Source organism: Petaurus breviceps, unplaced genomic scaffold (assembly GCF_028583685.1).
Source record: "Petaurus breviceps papuanus isolate PSGF00001 unplaced genomic scaffold, PetGlider_PUasm1.0 218, whole genome shotgun sequence".
In the NCBI taxonomy this organism is placed as follows: domain Eukaryota; kingdom Metazoa; phylum Chordata; class Mammalia; order Diprotodontia; family Petauridae; genus Petaurus; species Petaurus breviceps.
In genome coordinates, this window is record NW_027185872.1 from 6,794,990 (window position 1) to 6,813,901 (window position 18,912).

Here is an 18,912-nt window from a genome sequence, read left to right on the forward strand (position 1 = left end):
ACTGAGGGAAGCCTCTCTGCCTATCCTGGAAGGAGGGGCTCCATTATGTCAAAGTCATGCGACTGAGGCTCCTAGGATGTTCCATCTGGATATGGAAGAGACTTCAGGGTCTTCTCATCCTCCTCCCTCATTGTACACATCAGGAAACCCAGGCCTGGAGCAGTGAATTGACCTGCCCCAGGGCAGTTAGCCTCAGTTGGAGAGGCTGAATCCAGGTCATATTTTCCCTATGTCTTTTCTCCAGGTTAACCATCCACATTGTGTTTAACCAGTCCTCAGACAGGATTACCTTGAGACTTTTCACCATCCTGGTGAAACCCCAGATCCATTTGACATATAAGAACACTGGAATTGGAAGGAGGGGGGAAGGACTTTTCCAAGATCACCCCAGGACTAGGGAAGTGGGAGAGCCAGGACTCCCCCTCACAATGACCCTGAGACCAGGGCTCCTTCCCCTAGCCAAGATGTCAGAGTTAGGTTCTTTAGCCTGATGACACTTGCAGCTGTTTGCTGAATAATTCTGGTATTAAACTAAGTTATTCAGAACTTCAGAGGAGTTGGGATTAATTTAATCCATGCGGATATCCTCTCTACCTGCTTAAGTCGTAGTGCCTGGCATGTAGCAGGTGATTAATAAATACTTAGCCTCTTATTCCCACTACTATGAAGCATGTGACAGTCTACTGCCCTTTTACTCTACTCAAAACCCTTGTGATTTGAATTGTAGATGAGAATAGTCACCCATTCCCCATCTGTCAAACCAATCCATGTCAGTTCCAGCCCCCTTGACCTCTCCATTTGTCTTCTGGGACCCCTATTCTACCACTAACAAGCCATCCTTCATATCAGGCTGACCTCCTCCTCCAGAAATCACGCCAAACACATCTGGGATTTACTTCTCTGTGCACTCATTGGTTTCCTCAACAGAATGTGGAGTTCTTGGGGGCGGGGACTGCTTTGTATTTGTGATGATGTCTCCATCATCTAGCACAATGCCTTAACAGATGTTTTATTGAGTTACCATGAGGGCAAACCAAGCCACAAACAATTGCTATTAAAACCTCTTCTTAGGGGGATTGGTGGAATGCACTGACTGAGATATGGTGGATACCACTGGGCATCCTTCTGTGGCAAGACAGTACTTGATCCTTAAGGAGGGGAGATGCCATGGGGTCACCTCAGAGGAAGAGGGGCAGTGATGATGGGAGGTGGAGGGCACAAGGATGAGGGAGCTCCCTGATGATGCCCCAAGGAAGTTCTCCCACCCTCCCCCATACTCATTAGAGCACCCGTCCTTCCAGTGGAGCAGTCTTGAAAGTAGGTTGGTGTTAGCTGTTTCCCTTACATGGAGGGGTTCAGTTGAAGTCTAACTATGGAAATAAACTGAGCTGCTAACAGGCATGCACAGCACTGCTTTTCCTAGGGTCACTTGGCTCATTTAATTTTCACTGGGTTTTCATTGAAGACCATCCTATGAAAGGCTTTGTTGTTAGAGTCTTTTCACGGCAGCCACGTACATGTCTGAGTGCCATGTAACTGTCCATGGAAGCTGCTGCAAGATGCTGTAATTGGGAGCATGGGGGCGTCGTCAGGGGGCTACTGGGGGATGGCTATTGTCATGGAGACATCTCCCTCATCTTTCTCAGGTTGTTCCAAAGACTGCAGCTGAATAAGTCCCAGATGATGACTTGTCTTCAAGGGCCCAAATGAATTCTGAGTTTACTCCAACACCTGAAGAGCTGCAGGGAGGGGAGATGCCCATTTAATTTATTGCTAAACTTTGATTTTTCTTTAATACTGATCTGTGATTTGATTTCACTTTGTAGCAGGCCTTTCCTCTAAGGAAAATCAGCATGGGTTCTGTACCTCGCAGACTGAGGGAGCTGCCTCTGGCCATGGACCCTAAATGACTGGCTCAGGGCTGCACAGCCAAGATGTGGGAGAGGTGGGTCCTGAACCCCACTTTTTCCTGGCTTTTTTGGCTTTATCTACTTGGCCATGCTTTCTCTAAGCCCTAGACATAATACTTAATGAATACCAAGAAATGCTCACCATTCACTTCTCTTGGACCCTTATTTCTTGGTCAACCATTGACTGCTCCCTACATTTCTTAGCCTGCAAACCCAGCTGTGTTTTTTCTAATCCTTTTGCCCCTGAAACTCCTCGAACTTGGCCTGAGGAGAGGACCTCATTTTCTTCTGTACAGAGAAGGCCTCCCTCTCCCTTCTATGTCTCTATTAAAATCTCTGCACTAAGAACATCCACTTTCTTCCAACCTTCCCTCCTTTCACACTCTCTCCTTTGAAGAACTCAACCAGTCCTATGAACCCATCATTCCCTCCTGGGTGATAACCCCCCCAATCCGCCTTTGCGGCCTCTGCTGTCTTTTGCTGAACAACCTTTTGGCTGTCCTTCGAGCTTCCTGCTGGATGCCTCTGCCTGGATGTGTCCACCAGCCCCTCATACTCACCACCTGCCCCCAGCTGCTCTCCCCTGGTTTCTCCTCCAGAGAACCCCCTTTCCTTTAACGGTGTCACCATTGCCCAGTCTTGGAGACATTTTTGGGTCTAGCCTTTCCCTTCAGCCTCTAACAGCCAAACATCTCCCAGTTCTTCTGGAGTCTGCTTTGGTAACACAGTGTCATGTGGCATCATGAGTCCAGGAACTGGTGTGAGAAACCCTAGATTAGAATCTTAGCTAAGATGGAAGCTGGGCCACAGGCAGACCCCAACCCTTCCCAGTCCTAGTGTCGTCCTCAAGAAATTGGGGCCATTAACCCCTACACTGCCCACATCATGGCTTCCTTCATCTCCACTGACTTGGTCCAGGCCTTCAGCATGCATTCTTCTTGCCCTCCCCATCCAATCCAGCCCACACAACTGCTGCTAAATCTTTCTACACTAGCATTCTGAACACACTAGCCTTGTCCTTTGGCTTTCAGGGGTGGCTTCTTTCCCATACCCTACAGGATGAAGGCCAGACTCCTTAACTTGTCGTTCAAGGACCCAACCTACCAACCTAGCTCTCATTCTGTATTCACAGGTGTCTTCTGCCCTGGAGAGATCATTAACCTTTTGGGGAATGCCTCCCCAATCCCCTGCATAGTTGTCTAAGTCCTACAGATTCTTCAAGGCCCAGAGACAATCTCCTCCTGCCCCCCTACCTTGAAACCTTCCTGTGCCTAAACATCCATTGGGGATAGCTCCTTCTGAATTTCTATCTTGTGTTCTATGCATTTGGCACTTGGTAATTTCATTGGCAGAGGGAACTCCCTGTGCCTGTGCAGATCTCCCCCAGGCTGCTTCAGGTTAGGAGACTTTCCAAGGGCACTGAGATGATGAAGTGAGTGGCCATGGCCACATGGACATCACAGACCTGAGACAGAGCTGGAGATTGGGCCCTGCTGACCATGAGCTCTGCCATCACTTAACAGCCACTGTTTACTTTGTAATGTGGTCGGCTTCTTGCTAGAACTCCAGAGCAAAGGCCTCGAACACAGGGTCTTGCATCTTCCTCTCTCCTCAGTGCAGCCCCAAGGCAATACAGATGAACCTTGTGCATCCAGGGCAGAGAGCCTGGGCTTGAGTCCCCGCTCTGCCTCCTACTCCCTGGGTGACTTTGGGTACATTATTCCCCTCTCCCAGACTAATTTTCCCTTTCTGTATGACGGATGGGTTGGGAGTTTTGGACTGTAGGGTCTGTGAGGTCTATTCAGGCTCCAGAATAATGATGCTGTGCCTGGAAGATTCTCAGGAGAGATTGGTGATAAAAATAAACTACCAATAAGAGCTCATGAAGCAAATTTCTTAAAAAAAACCCTCCAAAAAACCCAAAGAAAACCAACCCCCAACTCAATGGTCATGTGAGCTGTGGTGCCCAGAGGCTACCCAGGAAGTCCTGGGACCTCTGGGAGTATTGAGGGAACAGCCAAGCTGCTGGCCTGGGTTCCTCCCCGCCTTCTTACCTGTTCTCTGCACCTTCTGGCCTGTGAGGAGCTCTTGGTTTCCTCCCCTCCCTGGGGGAAAGGAGCCCCGCCAAGAGGTCCATGATGCTTCAGTGCATGGAGGGGCCAAGGGAGGAAGAAGATGCATAGGATTTTGGGGCCAGTCTTCCTTTCCTTTCATCTTAGGCTCGGGGTTCAATTTACAGCTTCTGGCATTTCAAGCACCTGTGACACATCCTGGGCAGGTGCTGATTTAAGTACCTTTGATGTGGGTCCTGACATGAAGCTTGTTCTTTCTAAACTTGTTATTGCCATGTTTCCCTACCAGCCTGAAACCTCAGACAGAAGGTCAAAAGAGCCTACCTCCCCACACCTCAGCTCCTGGTGCCCATCAGTGCCAGCCCATTTTGTCAGGGATGGCCTCAAAGAGGCAGAGATTAGAGGGGAGCCCCAACAAAGGCCGGCCAGGGGGACCCTGCACACTGACTCTCCTTCCAGGAGCTGGTCTGAGCCTCAGGGCACTGCCCACCCTCAGTTCAGTCCCCATATATCCCATTGGAGGAGACTCCTTTATTCAAAAAGAGTCCCCAAGGGGAGCAGAACTTCATACGTAATCATAGAAGGGCACATGGGAGATGAATTCTGAATCTGAATGGAGAACACAACCTTGTCTCCTCTGGGGGAGCCTCCTGAGCTCTGGTCATGGTCTCACCTGTGTTGTGGTTTTGCACAAAATGCTTCTGATCACTCTCCCTTTTGGAAGATGCTCCTCTTTACTTAGGGCATCAGGGCTTGAAAAATGTGATTTTTATTTGGTTCTTATCACTATAGGTCTTTAAACAAAAGCTGGGGGATTTCTGGTCAGGATGTCATAGAGAGTATTTGTGTTCAGGTCTGGTTGGGACCAGATGGCCTCCGAGGGCCTTTCCAACTCTGAGATGTTCCAATTATGCCTGCCTCAGTAGGAAGGTCTTCAGCCATGGTTGGGGGGCCTTTCAAGGTGTGTGTGTGTGTGTGTGTGTGTGTGTGTGTGAAGGGTGGAGGGACAGAATCTGTGGATTGAGAGCTAGGGGCCCTGGTTTAGACTTCCAGGTCTGCTACTTATAACCTATGAGGTTTCATTCCTTTCAGCCTCAGTGCCTTTATCTGTGAAATGAATAAATGAGGTTGGATGACCTCTAGGGCATGTTCTAGATTCCAAAGGCAATTCCTCTCTGCTCACTAGTTGGAGGAGTGGCCATTGAGATTCCCTTTCGTTGTGAGACTGGGTGACATTTTGTCAGAGTTCCAGAACTTTCTTTCAAGTTTCCTTGTTCTGCAATGGTCTTGGCTGCTGTTCTGAAAACTTCTCACTGGACTTCTTGTGGCTGCTGGGTCAAGGGAAGGTGGACTTTACAGGTGTTTCCCAGAGAGTCTATGGTTATAGACAGGGTTGGTTCAGCCATTTTGTCAGATAATTGGTCAAAGGGCTTGGGTTGGTGGGCCACTCATGCCCTGCTTCCTTGGTAGTGAGACCTGGCTAGGAGATTTGTTAGTTGAAGCAGATTTGATTGATCCGCCCAAGACAAAAGACATTTTCTGACAAAGTGCTAATAAACTCTCTCCAGCCAGGGTGGATGCCTTTCAAGATCTTACCGTTTGTTGTGGAAGTAATGAAATCTGCAGAGAACTATTCTACAGCTTTAATTGAATTTCACAGAAGTCGCCTTGGTATGACCCTGAATGAAAAAAAATATTCCCCCCCCCCAGGCCCTCCCTCCCCAAAGAGATGCTCTGTGGAATCATTGATTAAACATGCTAAACAGGAGGGAGAGGGTCACATCGCACATAATCAACAGCTCTGGGTAATGAAGACTTTTAAGGCATGCAAGCTGATGTTGATAAGTTACCCAGGACATAGAGGGGTGAGGAGGAAGATTGGCAGAGAGGGAAGAAAACACCTTTTCAGAAGCTGCAGGGTTCCAGCCAAGCTGACTTGAAAGCGTTCTATTAAAATGAGGTCCAGATGAAGGAGATAATTTGGCCTCCCGAAGCTCCCACAGAACTTCTGGGGCAGCCAGCATGAGCTTCGGAAACTTTGCTGGCATCGACCCAGCTGTCAAGTCCTCCCTCTCCCGCTACCTCCTGGGCTTTCTGAGCCGCTGGACCCTGGGCACTGAGAGGGCTCCTGGCTGGTTGCCAGCCGGGCCAAGGGCAGGGAGATGCTGGAGGAGGAGGGCCTGGGCTCCCCCAGGGGACAATGGATGGAGATGGGAGTCTGCCTCGTGAACCAGTCCTGGGTCCAGATCTCTCCAGAAAGCCACTTTCTTCTAACCCAGGGAGCCTCTCAGGAGGCTGTAACCTGGTGCTCACAGTCCAGAACAAACAGACATGTACAAACTCTGCTGAGACAATGAGGAAATGGAAAACAAAGGAGAGTTACAGGAATTAAGGCTCCTGGTAAAGGATGGCATTTAATTGGGGGCCGGCAGGGAGCTGGGGAAGCCAGAAGGCAGAGATGAGAAGGGGGACATTCTGGGCTTGGAGGACAGCCAGAGAAGATGGCCAGAGCTGGGGTATGGAGGGGCAGAGAGGGGGGAGTCCCTGGGCTGAAGACCACATGGTGGGGAGCCCTGATATGTATATGTATATGTATGTGCATGTGAGTGTGTGTGTGAAAGAGAGGGTGCATGTGCATGTGTGCATGAGTGTGTGTGAGTGTGTGAATGTATGTGAATGTGTGTGAGAGAGGGTGTGTGTTCATGAGTGTATGCATGCATGTGTGTATGTGTGAGAGAGAGAGGGTGCATGTGCATGCGTGCATGAGTGTCTGTGTGAGAGAGCATGTGTATGCATGCATGTGTGTGTATGAGTGTGTAGAGAAAGTGGGTGTGTGTGCATTCATGCATGTGTGTGTGCATGAGTATGTGTGTGTAAGAGAGAGGGTGTGTGTGCATGAGTGTGTGTGTGACTGTGTGAATGAGAGAGAGGGTGTGTGTGCATGTGTGCATGAGTGTGTGAATGTGTGACTAAGTCACAAAGGACTTTGAACCCAGATAGAGGATTTTGTGTTTGGTCTTGGGTTTGATAAGAAGCCACTGGAGTTTACTGAATGGGCGTTTGTGATGTGGCTGGACCAGTTATCTAGGAAGATAACTTTGACCACTGAATGGAGGCCTGAGTGAGGAGAGGTTGAGGTGGGCAGCTTTTACAAGCACCCATGTGTGAGGGGGTGAGGGCCTGCCCCAGGGTGGGTGCGGTCTCAGAGGACGGATGGGGCAGGGGCCTCTTTAGGGGGCCCCAGGGCAGTGAGGAGATGAGAATGACTCCTGAGTTGTGATCTCAGGGACTGGGAGGATATTGTCCTCAACAGCAATAGGGAGGATGTGGACAGAGGGAGGGAGCAAGGGAGAAAGACTGGGAGTTCCATTTGGACCATGTTGAGTCCAAGGTGTCCCCTGAGTGTTGGATTCAAAGTGTCTGACAGACAGCTGGAGCTGGGAGCCTTTGGTTGGCAGGGAGGCTAAAGCGGGTTAGGCAGATTTGGGAATTCTCAGCATCGAGATCCCATATCCACAAGGGCTGCAGAGATTGCCAAGTGGACTAGGGTGGAGGGCCCAGAACAGAGCCATGGGGGCAGCTGTGATTAGAGGGGGGGCATGGTCTGGAGGAGGGTCCAGCCAAGGAGTCAGAGGAGGGAAATCTAGAGAGAAGAGTGATCAGCAGATGTGTCCAAGGCTGCCGAGAGGTCCAGGGGGATGACACCCGAGAGAAGGCCGTAGGGGATTGTGAGTAACTTTGGAGAGCTCGGCTGGAAGCCAGATTGCAAGAGGTCAAGAGGACAGAAAGTGGAGACCCTTGGTCCCACAGCTGCTGAGGGCCGAGGCCCAGCCCCAGCCCTAGGAACAAAGCCTGATCCTCTGCAGAGACAGATAGAGAAGGGCCCCTCATGGAGTATCATTGGTTCCATCCTGTATCTGAAGGGAGATGAAGATGCCACCAGCTCTAATGAAACAGTTCTCTGGACCTTTGATTAACTGGGGGAACCTCGCTAAGTGACAGCTCCAAGCCCGTTGGGGCTAGCTGACACAGCTCTGTTCACTGTATCTGAGGCAGGATGCTGAGGGGCAGAGAGGCCCCAGAGGAGTCGGGCTGGCCGTTCTGCACTGTGAGCATCATTGTGACCTTCCATTGGAGAGGAGCTTAGGTAGGTCAGAAGCCATGATCACAGCCTTGTCTTTGAAGGCTGCTCACAGGCTTGAGCCTCCCCAATGTGTGGCTTGGGAGGAAATTTCTTTCCTCCCCCTGCCCCCAGGGCTTCCAGCAGGAGCCAGGCAGCCCCTGGCTGGGACGCTCATTAAGGCCTATGTGGGCCCAGCTGCTGTGGCTGCGCCTTCTGACTCTGGCCAAAGACTCGGCTCTAGAAGGCATGACCTGTGCCTGGGAAGAGCAGGGAATTGAAAACCATTCATTGTAGGAAGTCTCAGGGTGCATCTTATTTAAAAATACTTTCTGAAAATGTTGAATTCACCCTCCTCGTGGGTTCTGATGTGTGCACAAGGATTGGAGGCTGAATTTCCTGGTGGCAAAGTTAATATTTCTCATGGGAACATATCCTTTCCACCAGTGTAACACAGAGTTAGGCTGAGGTGTGTGTGTGTGTGTGTGTGTGTGTGTGTGTGTGTGTGTGTGTGCGCGCGCGCGCTCTCATGAGTGCAAATGGGCACTTTCCTCCACAGCCATGATGTTGCTTGGCCTTCCTGGGCTCCACAGAGGGGTTGAAGGTGGGAAGGGCTGCTTGTGTAAGGTCCAGAGCTACACTAAATAGTAACGTTTCCATCTCACACAGACCCTCATGTCCCATTTCTGGGACCATGGAGAGCGTTCCCTGACTCCAGCAAGGTTCAGGAGGCTTATTTACATATGTGAGCACACATACACAGACACGCACAGACATTCGTGTGCTTGCCACTTTAATGAAAACGCTTCTAATGTCATTACACCACCCTTCTCAAAAAGCTCTCATCAGGTCCTCCTGATCAATGCCCTGCTATGCTGGGCTCTGTCTGTCTAGGAGGTTACTAGTGAAAACAAGTTCAAAGCAAAAAGAGCCATATTCAGTCCCAGGCTTTGGTCCCAGCTCTGCCCACACCTATCGTGGACTTTGGTCTCAACCTCCCCCCTCATATTCCTATTTCTAGCATCATTCATTTTCCTCTTAATATCAAGGGAGGGCATCGGACTAGGTGGCTTCCGCCCCTTTGCTTTTATGATGTGAAATATTGGACCTTTTCATTGAAAGTAGCAATCAGGCAGTTTCAGGACCCAAACACAGGAAACCATAAGGACGGATTAATGCTGTGGCTGCTGCTGTTGCTGACCAAGGTGCTGTGTCAAGGAGGCTTGGGCTCCAGCCTTCCCTCTGACTCCTCCTGGCTCCGTGACCCCTCACCCTTCACCTGCCTGCACTTTTCTGCTTCAGGCAGCTCTCCGACTGTAAGTACCAGGACCAGGGACAGCATCTATGGATTTCCTCACTGACAGCTCCTTATATTGATGAATCATGGTGTTCAGTGGACAAGTACTTATTTGGTGACTACTCTATGCCAGAGGTTTTATCAGGTTCCGAAGATACAAAGACAAAAATGAGGCAGTGCCTGCCCTCAAGGAGTCTATTGGATGGAGGAGACGTCTAGGAAGTGGGTGGGGTGCGTTCTCTGCAGCTACCCCCCATCCTTAACTGGGACTGGCAGGCTGGACCCCCAGAGCTCCATCTGCCCTCAGTGTTCTTGAGCGAACCCTAGGTGCCTTCGAGGACCTTTCCAGGGCTGGCGCTCATGAGCCCTCCTCAGCCTGCCCTCTCCCTTTGTTCTCAGTTGTATCGGTGAGTCTACCAGGCTCAGCTTTTAGAAAAGGGATATTTCCATAGGTAGTAGAGTAAAAAGAATTGGAACAACCCTCCCCCCCCCAAAAAAAAACAACTACCAACCCAGCCGGTGCCACACACACAAGGACATGCAAAGCCTGGGGGGGGGGTGGGCATAGGTGTGGGAGCTCGCTGGGGGGGCTGCCTTCCAGAACCCAGTTGCCAGAAGTCTTTGTCTTCCTTTGTCAGGCGCTAACGCAACTCCTCCTCGGCATGGTTCAGGTTTCTGCGGGGCTCTTTGCAGAATCCCATAGCTGCCTTTCCTCTGTGAGTTTAGTTTGTCCTTGGCTCCCAACACAGAGGCTGCATCAGTTTTCCCAGGGCTCCTTCTAGGACTACGACATTGCTGCGAAGTGCACAAGGTTCTGTTCTGGTTAAGGGTGTAGGAGACAGACCAAGGCTGCCTCCTTTGGTCTCCACAGGTGGCTTCTCCCCTGCTTCTCTTCCCCCAGACGACATCTTTTCAGGGTCTTTGCTGGATCTTCCCCTGGATGGCTTGCAATTATCTCCAATCCTCATTTTCAAACATTTCTTGGTTTTATAGAAGCCGTACAGGGCAGGATCAGGCCTCTCAAGTAATACTAACAGGCTTGTGGTGCATGTAGAGTAAACCTCTGATGCCTGATTGAACTGAGATGTGTTCTCACCTGATAAAGGTAACCAGACTGAGTGGGGGAGGGGTGCTTGGTTGGTTGATTAATAAATTCCTTACATAATAAAAATGAAGGAATCTTTTTTTTTAAGAGGGAGGCACTTCTGAGGAGAAGCTCAGTGTAGAAGTGTTTCACCTGAGTCTTAAAACAAACTTGGTTCTCAGAGGCAGAAGCAAGGAGGGAAAGCTTTCTAGGCATGAAGGATTGTCAGTACAATTTTATAGAGACAGGGATGGAGATTGTTTTTTTTGGGAGGGGGGAAGGCAGGGCAATTGGGGTTAAGTGACTTGCCCAAGGTCACATAGCTAGTAAGTGTTAAGTGTCTGAGGACACATTTGAACTCAGATCCTCCTGACTTCAGGCTCGTCCTCTATTCACCGAATCACCTAGCTGCCCCAGGGATGGAGATTGTTAATGAAGACTGGCAAGGGGGGTATAGTTGGACTACAGGCTGTGACCTGGACTCCCTGCCACACTGCAAGCCACTGCAATTCTCAGCCTCCCGGGCCATTTGCTAAGAGAGAAATTGGAGAGGAGCCACCAGATTCCGGTGGTGGAGGGAGTTTCCTCATCCTCAATGGAATCAGATCTGGTCCCAAAATGAGCTGCTTACATTTATCTGGATAGTCTTTTAAAGCTCGCACAATGTCCATTTTCTTCTCTGATCCTCCCAGAAACTCTGTGAGGGAGGCCCTTCAGGTTTTATTAAACCTCAGTTTACAGATGAGGAGGTTCAGAGAATTTAGGAGATGTGCCGAGGCTCAGACATTTGACTAGTGTGAGGGGTAGGACTCTAACCCGGGTCATCCTGACTCTAAGTCCATAGACACCCCGAACCCTATGTTTCTGCAACTCATCTAATTGGGACCATAAGCCTTCCTGGTGGGAACACAGAGTCATGTAGGGAAGCCAGAAGAACTGCCCAGGGAGTATTCCCAGGGTTCCCTCCAATGTCCTCAAGGAGGCATTGTGTCTGAGAGAGGCAGGAATGTGCTTGGAGGGCATTTTATGGTAAGAAAAATGGTCGTAGTCATTGAAGAAACATAGGCATGGTCAGAAAGCTAGGCTGAGAACCAAACATGTTCCAAAGAAAAATGGAAGGAAGGCATGGAGGAGGGGAATCTCAGGAGGGCAGGGGAGGGGGAGTGACAGTATCAGTGCTACCTGGAGATCCTGGGGTTTGACAGAGAGAATGAGTCTAGAGATTGGAGAGCTGTCCTCCCCCATAAGAAAGGCTGTCCTGTGGGGAGGGGTCCCAGAGGGCAGAACTGGGTGCCAGGGAAGGCTTCCTAATGATCAGAGTTGGTCCAGGGTGGAAGGGGCCGCACAGGGCAGAGGCAGACTCCTTAAAGACCATGAGCAAAGACTGGATGACCACTAGAGAACATTCTATGGGGCTCAGTGGCCCAGTGGATAGAGTGCTGGTTTTAAAGTAAAAAAGACCCAAGTTCAAATCCTGACCCAGACTCTACTAGAGGTTAGCCTGGGCAAATCACCTAACTTTTCAGTCTCAGTTTCCTTATCTGTGCAATGGGATCAAAATGGAAGCTACATCTCAGGATGACAGAACATGTAACATGCTTGGCATACTTAAGTCTGCTGGCACTGCTGTGCCAAAGTCAGCTGGATGTTACATTATCATGTCAGCTCTGGTGGAGGGGCTGCTTCCTGTTCAGGGGTATGGTGTGAGTCTTTGTAAATGGGGAGGCACCAGCAAGTTGGGAGATTCTGTTTACTTCCTCGTGTATGCATCACACATGCACGCACGCAGAACTTGTTTGTTCATTTCTTCCACCCATCCTGTGGCTGACCAAGGAGCACAGGGCGCAAAGTTCCTGCCTTTTTTTGCCGCTAGCTTCAGAGGGGTCCCAAAGGACAAGTAATGGCCTGGCTCAGAATTGCTTGGTTTGCTTTCTTTCCCATTGTGCGGCTACCTTTCCATTTGCTATGTTTGTCATTGGAGAACAAACTTAAGCCTTTGGTGTGAAGAAGGTCAATATCCTGGGATCACCAGCCTCCAGAAGAAGCTGGTGGGGGCCACCCGGCTGTGCCTCGGCATGGTTTTCAGAGCCTGCATGTCCCATAGAGTTATCAGTTTAGAACCAGAAGGAATCTTAGAAGTCACATAGGCCAATAGAATGGAAGCTGCTTGGCCAGGCTCTTCTGACTGATCCCTCATGACCCCATCCTCCTTTACCCCTGCTCCCTTAGCAGTGCCAGGGGAGAGGAAGCTGATGCTGCTTCCTTCCCTTTTACTCTGCTTGAAGGAACATGGCCCAGAATAGGAAGGGCCATGGGCAAGAAAGGATCAGATGCTTATTCTGTGCTTGGAAACTTTCTTGAAATGGTCCACGAGCCCATCATGCTGTTGGTTCCTCTAGAGAAGGTGCGGCACAGAGGACTCTGATTGTCCGTCTGGGTGGGACCAGTTCTGGGGGCCTTGAATGCCAGCAGCCCGTGGGGGGCAGACTTGCCTGAGACCGTGATGGGCAAGCTGAGGCCCGAGGGCCTCGATGGTCAGTCAGTTCCATTTGATGGCTTTATTGCCTCCTTATTACACTTGAATTAGACCAGACTCCCACTTCGAGCTTAATTGTGTTTAAGAAGGAAGTTGATTTAGCTAAGATGATTAAAGAATTAGGACTAGCCCTATATACTAAAAAGGTGATTAGCACAATTAACTCCAGAGACCCCTGGGGCAGAAGACAGGAGGAAACTGCAGCCTAGCCGAGGGTCTGGCTCCAGCTGACTGACACAGAGCTTCTTGGCTTTCCTGAGGAGTGGCACTCCACAGTGCCCACCTTCTCCTTAGCCAGAGCCCACCACTTCCCCTCCAGCATGTTGAGAATACTTCACTCCAGCTCAAGAGTTTAAACAAAGCCAAAGACTCCCCTGGGCAGCTGCCCTTATGCTGCAGAATCCAGTGGCCAAATGGTGCCATGGTCACTATCAGAACCGCCCATTACTGGACTATTAGCACCACTTTAAGAAACTGCCTGTCAGCAGCCACTAATGAGCATTTGCAGCCTTGCTGATCACTTCCAATGATCCTGGGGCTCATGTAATTTTTTTCCTTCCTGCTTTTCCCCAATCTTTGCTTGGGGTTGGGCATCACAGCGAAAGTTTGTGTGATACCAAGGAGATAAAGAGCCATGGGCATTTGGATTGATGCAGCTTTCACTCTGGGCCCTCTTCCTACCCACACATCATTCCCCTTCATTCGCTTTACCTTTCACTTGCTGGCCTGTTTGACCTGCTATGGACACAGCAGGGTCCTGATGTCCACTGAAAAATCTGTCTGTGGAGAAACACCTTTCCCTTAGAGATGAGAATTGTGGGTGTGAATGTGTTTTAGGAGCCAGTGAGAGATGGTGGAGAGAGTTGGCCAGATAGACACACCTGGGTTCAAACCCTGCTCCCACTTCTTGCTGTTGGTGTAAACTTTGGCCACTCTCAGTGTGACCAATAACAAAGAAAGAACTCTGGGGAAGAATTGGAACAACATATTTCATCAAAGAAACAAAATGATGGGGGAAGATGGGCTAGGTATGTGGCGAATGCAAGGAGTGACAAGTGGACAGACTGTTGCTTCTGCCGAGGTCATCCTGGCGATGTCCTGAAGGAGTGAGGGAGGCTGCCAGAGGACGCCGGGCAGACGGGCTGTGAGCCAGTGGGAGGACACCAGGGGTCCAGATGTGATGAATGGGCTGTCTTGCGCAGAACTGGAGGGAGCTTTCCCGTCCTGGAGATTCCAGACCCTTGGAGCCCAGAGGGACATTCTGTAAGCACATGTGCAGCAGGATGCCCCATGTCCAGGCACACAGCGTTTAGAAGATATCTTTTGCACTATGATTTGTGTGCCAGTCACCATCAGAAAGAGACTGCAGCCTGTTCTCACAGCCTAAGAGACTGCAGAGTTAAGCCAAAGGGCCGGCCTTGGAGTGGGCATGAGTGAAGGAAAAAGCACTTATTAAACGCCTATTATGTGCCAACCCCTATGCTAAGCGCTGTGGATACATATAGAAGCAGCAAGACAGTCCCTGCCCTCGAAGAGCTTACATTCCAATAGGGAATTCTCACAACACAGTGAGAGGAGGGGGGTGTTTTCAGCAGGGATGTGCTTGGAGCCACAGGGCGACTGGTGAGTATGTATTTAGTAGGGATGGGAATGCCAAGTCTTCCTGAGCTAGAGCTAGAAGGCCAGAGGGACCACAGGAAGATGTCTGGGAAATCCCTGCCCTGGAGCTGGAGCTTCAGCTAAGGTCCTCTCCTCCTGAGGGCTCTGCTGCTCGGGCCCAGCCTTGACCAAGGATCAGGCCTCCAGGCATCTCTTTAGAGGAGGAGCTGGAAGGCTGTAGGAGACACTGAGGCACCGAGGGAGTCAGTAGACACATGACATCGTTCATATGATATCTTTCCTGTCATCTGCTGCAGTGTCTGATGACCCATGAGCCCAATGTGCCTCCCTCTGAATTACCCATTAAAGGAAATTGCCCATTAGGTGGAAATCGGAGGCTTTCAGGTACGCACTTTGTGCCTGTGCCCACCCCCAGCCCCACCCCCACTCTAAGCACCTTGTATCCCTTTGGTCTGTACTGACATCATGGGGTACATCAGGCAGAACTAGCACCCCCGGAGGCTCATTGGCCTTGTCTGTCTCCCTGACACTCAGCCATCACCACAGCTCTGAGAAGCTGCAGTGTGCTCTGTGGCCAGGCCCTCTGTGCAGACAGGCTACACCGTATGGACTGATGGGCCTTACTCCTGTGGGTGATGTAGGGGTGTCTACCCGCACCCGTGAAGGCTCCTCCCAGTGGCACAGGAGGATGCCATGAGGGCGGCTGAGGTGTGGAGCACTGAGAGCTTGGTCAGACACAGAAGGCGGACCCTGTCTTGTCCTGCCCCTGGACTTAGGTGACCCTGGAGGAGAGCGTGAGGCCAGCGACCTTGTGTAGCTCGGCCTCACTTCAGTCCAAAGCCCATGCAAGTCGAGACATCCCCTGGACGTCCCGGTCTGGGTTTTTGCAGTTTCGTGTGCAGTCATCCTTTCCCCCCCCCCCCCTATTCTACTGTGTTCTGGAAATGCCTGTTTTATTTCTTACACTCAGAATAAAATAAATAAAAACAGTGGAAAAAACCCCAAAGAAAACGAGGTGTAAGCAGCCACCACCTACATCTGGGCCTAGACACGGGCGTGTGGTCACCACCGAGCAGAGGAAAGCTCTTTGCTGCAAGCGTGATTTCACTCTTGCCTTGGTATGCCCAGAGCCCAGCACAGGGCCTGGCTCAGAGTAGCTCCTGCTGAATCGGCCCCTGGTGACTAACAAAGCCTGCAGGAGGCCGTTTACTTCACAGAAAAGCCGGTCTTGCATATCCTAACACCTGTTCCACAGGGACTTCCCTTACAAGGAAGCAGGCCTGGTGGGGAGACAGAGTCTCCCACTGATCCCAAGCCAGACCACTGCGTCCTGTAGAGAAGATGCCAGCAAGGCAAATGGAGAAGCTTCTGCCTCTGTACACAAGGCAGCTCTTCCCTGCAGGCCAGGCTGTCTGAATCAAGAGAGCTCTGAGCAGGCATCCCCAAAGGAAGCAGGGACGGAGGGAGGCAGCTCCTGGGAGGGGGTGTGACCAGCAGCCACCAGCAGATGGTGGAAAACGTGGCTTGGGGGTCCCCCGTGGCCACCCCTGTGGTGCAGGAGGCACCGGCATCACCAGGAAAACGGGGTGCTGAGGCTGTGGGCTGCAGGGCCACGTGTGTGTGCCTGGCGGCCTCTTTGCAGGGCTGAGAGGCCCGTCCTGGGGGACCCGTGGGGCCTCACCTATTGACAAGACCATCAACTACAGTTTGGAGGCTAGGTTCAAAGTGAAAGCAAGAGTGAGTGATGATATTTTTACCACACAAAGGCTAACGAGCTTTGTTAGCCAGGCAGAATAAATAAATCTGACTTGGACCTCCAAAGGAGGAATTCATTAACCACACTTATCCATGCGACTGCATCATGCTAATTGATAGGGGTTTTTCTCTCCACGTCTCTCATGGAATGCTGATTACAATTCTGAACCTTATGAAACTGAAATTTTTTTTTTATTTATTAAGCAATCGGGGTTAAGTAACTTGCTCAAGGTTACATGGCCAGTTATTTCTGGGTGTGGTGCTGAGTATCTGAGCCCGGATTTGATCCAGGTCATCCCGACACTGGAGCCGATGCTCTTACTCGCTGAGCCACCTGGCCGCCCCTAAGCAATTGGGGTTAAGTAACTTGCTTAAGGTTACACGGCCAGGTGTTTCTGTGTGGGTGCTAAGTGTCTGAGCCTGGGATTCGATCTCCAGGTCTTCTCAACACTGGAGCCGGTGCTCTTACTCGCTGTGCTACCTGGCCGCCCCAAACTGAAATTGTTTATGCAGATGGAGGGGGCCCACTGCCTTTTCTCATGGCTCCTGCATCCACAAAGGCCAGTGGAGCTGGAGCCACTGTTTCTTTCCACACCATGACCAAAGCCAAGGTTGCTGCCCATCGGCTCACAGTATGATGACAAGAGAAGTCGCGGAACAGTTCTGCAAAACCGTGGCGTGGAGCTTCCTGTCCCTCTTTGTGTGGCTAGCCTGGCCCTGGGGAGCAGAGAGCCTGAGTGTCCGACTTGGCTGAAACACCCCAGGAGTGGGGAAGGAAAAATGGGAGCCTGTCAGTAGAGATCAGGCAACCTAGGTTTCCCCCAGCTCTATTCAGCAGCCCAGGAGAAGTAATGGAGAGTGCAGAGTGTGGGAGCCATTCAGGGCTCAGTGGCTTTGCTTGAAATGAGTGGTAAGGCAAGGGGGCAAAGGAACCTGAGACTAGAGGACAGCATGTATGGCTCAGGCCAAGCATCCAGAGAAGTGATGGCCTGGGGGAACCCTGAGGGATGGAGGGATTGTGGGGAGGATGAGGAATGGCCCTAGGAGAAGTGAGAAGGACTTGAGAGAGATAGAATGGATGGGAATGGATGGAAGACATGGTTAGAGATTGGGATTGCCAAATAGTTGATCATGGTAATCAGGCCCTGGTTGGGGGTGTGGAATGGTGTGTGTGTGTGTGTGTGTGTGTGTGTGTGTGTGTGTGTGTGTGTGTGTGTGTGTGTGTGTGCAGCTGAAATCAAAGATGGGATCCCCAGGTGTGACCATGTTGCAGGGAAGGAGTAAGTCATAGGAGTTGAGGAGATGGAGGAACTGGGAGGCAAGGCTGTTTAAGGAAACCTACATACGTCTATTGACATCCCTGGTATAATGGCAGGAGTTGATGGAGAGAGGAAGACTTTGGTGGGGAACTTGAGGAAGGAGACAAATAGTCCTGGGGGCCAGGAGGTAATTGCCACTGGGGTCCAGGCTGGGTCATATATTTGGATAGAGCTTTTCCCATGAAGAAGGGCATTTTTCATTCACAGCTCTCGGAATTCTTGCTAAGACAATTCACTTACAGATATTGGGCTCAAACTGAGAGCATACTTTGTTTTCATAGAAGTAGTTAGCTTAAATCAATAAAGCAAATGCTCAAACCCAGCATTTTATGCTTGCCAAATGAGAACCAAATGAGGGTTACAAGGAGCCTAGGAAGAAAGATGTGTGCTCTAAGGCAGAGATAATTGGAAAATCTTGGGAACCTGGGTTATTTATTTATTTACTTGGTAAGTTATTTTTGCCATTTATTAAGCCAGGCTATAAATGACAACTTCTGGGTGAATGAAGTTGGGAGAATATGAATAGTATTAGAGCTGCTTACTGAGTACATCTTTACTAAGGAGAACAATGTGGTCGTAGGTGTGTAGATACCTTAAGTTTTGGGGCTCTTATGGTTCAGTTAAATTCAACCAGAGTTCATTAAATACACTCACATATCTATGTACATACATGTATGTGTAGTTGTACATATGTGTGTGCATGGATATATACACACATGTATGTACACATGCACAATACATACATATATACGTATCTACACACACACACACACACAGTTAACCCAGGAGTTCCCCTGATTACCTTAGTGAGTTTACAGGGAGGTGAGCCCTGGTTATAAACACAAAGCTGGAGAGTACCCAGGTGGCCCATCAGGAGTGACTCATCCTGGACTCCCTAGAGATTGAATATGGACGTCCGGGTGGGCTCAGCCTGTGCGGGGCAGAGCCAACATTGTGTGCTGGGCTTATCCAGAGGGGGTTTGTTGCCAGAGTCTTTTCTTTTCTTCTCTCCTCCCCCTCTTCTGGAGTAAATCTGAGAAGGTGCAATGAGGAGCCAGGACCTCAGGGTTCCAAAGCCACAACACCCCATGCAAGACCCCCGCTCTGATCTGGTGGAGAGTTATGTGGACAAGATGGCCTGGCAGGAGAGGGACTTGGTTGCCTGTTCCACTAGGAGCTTGCTGCTTCTCCAGAAGAAT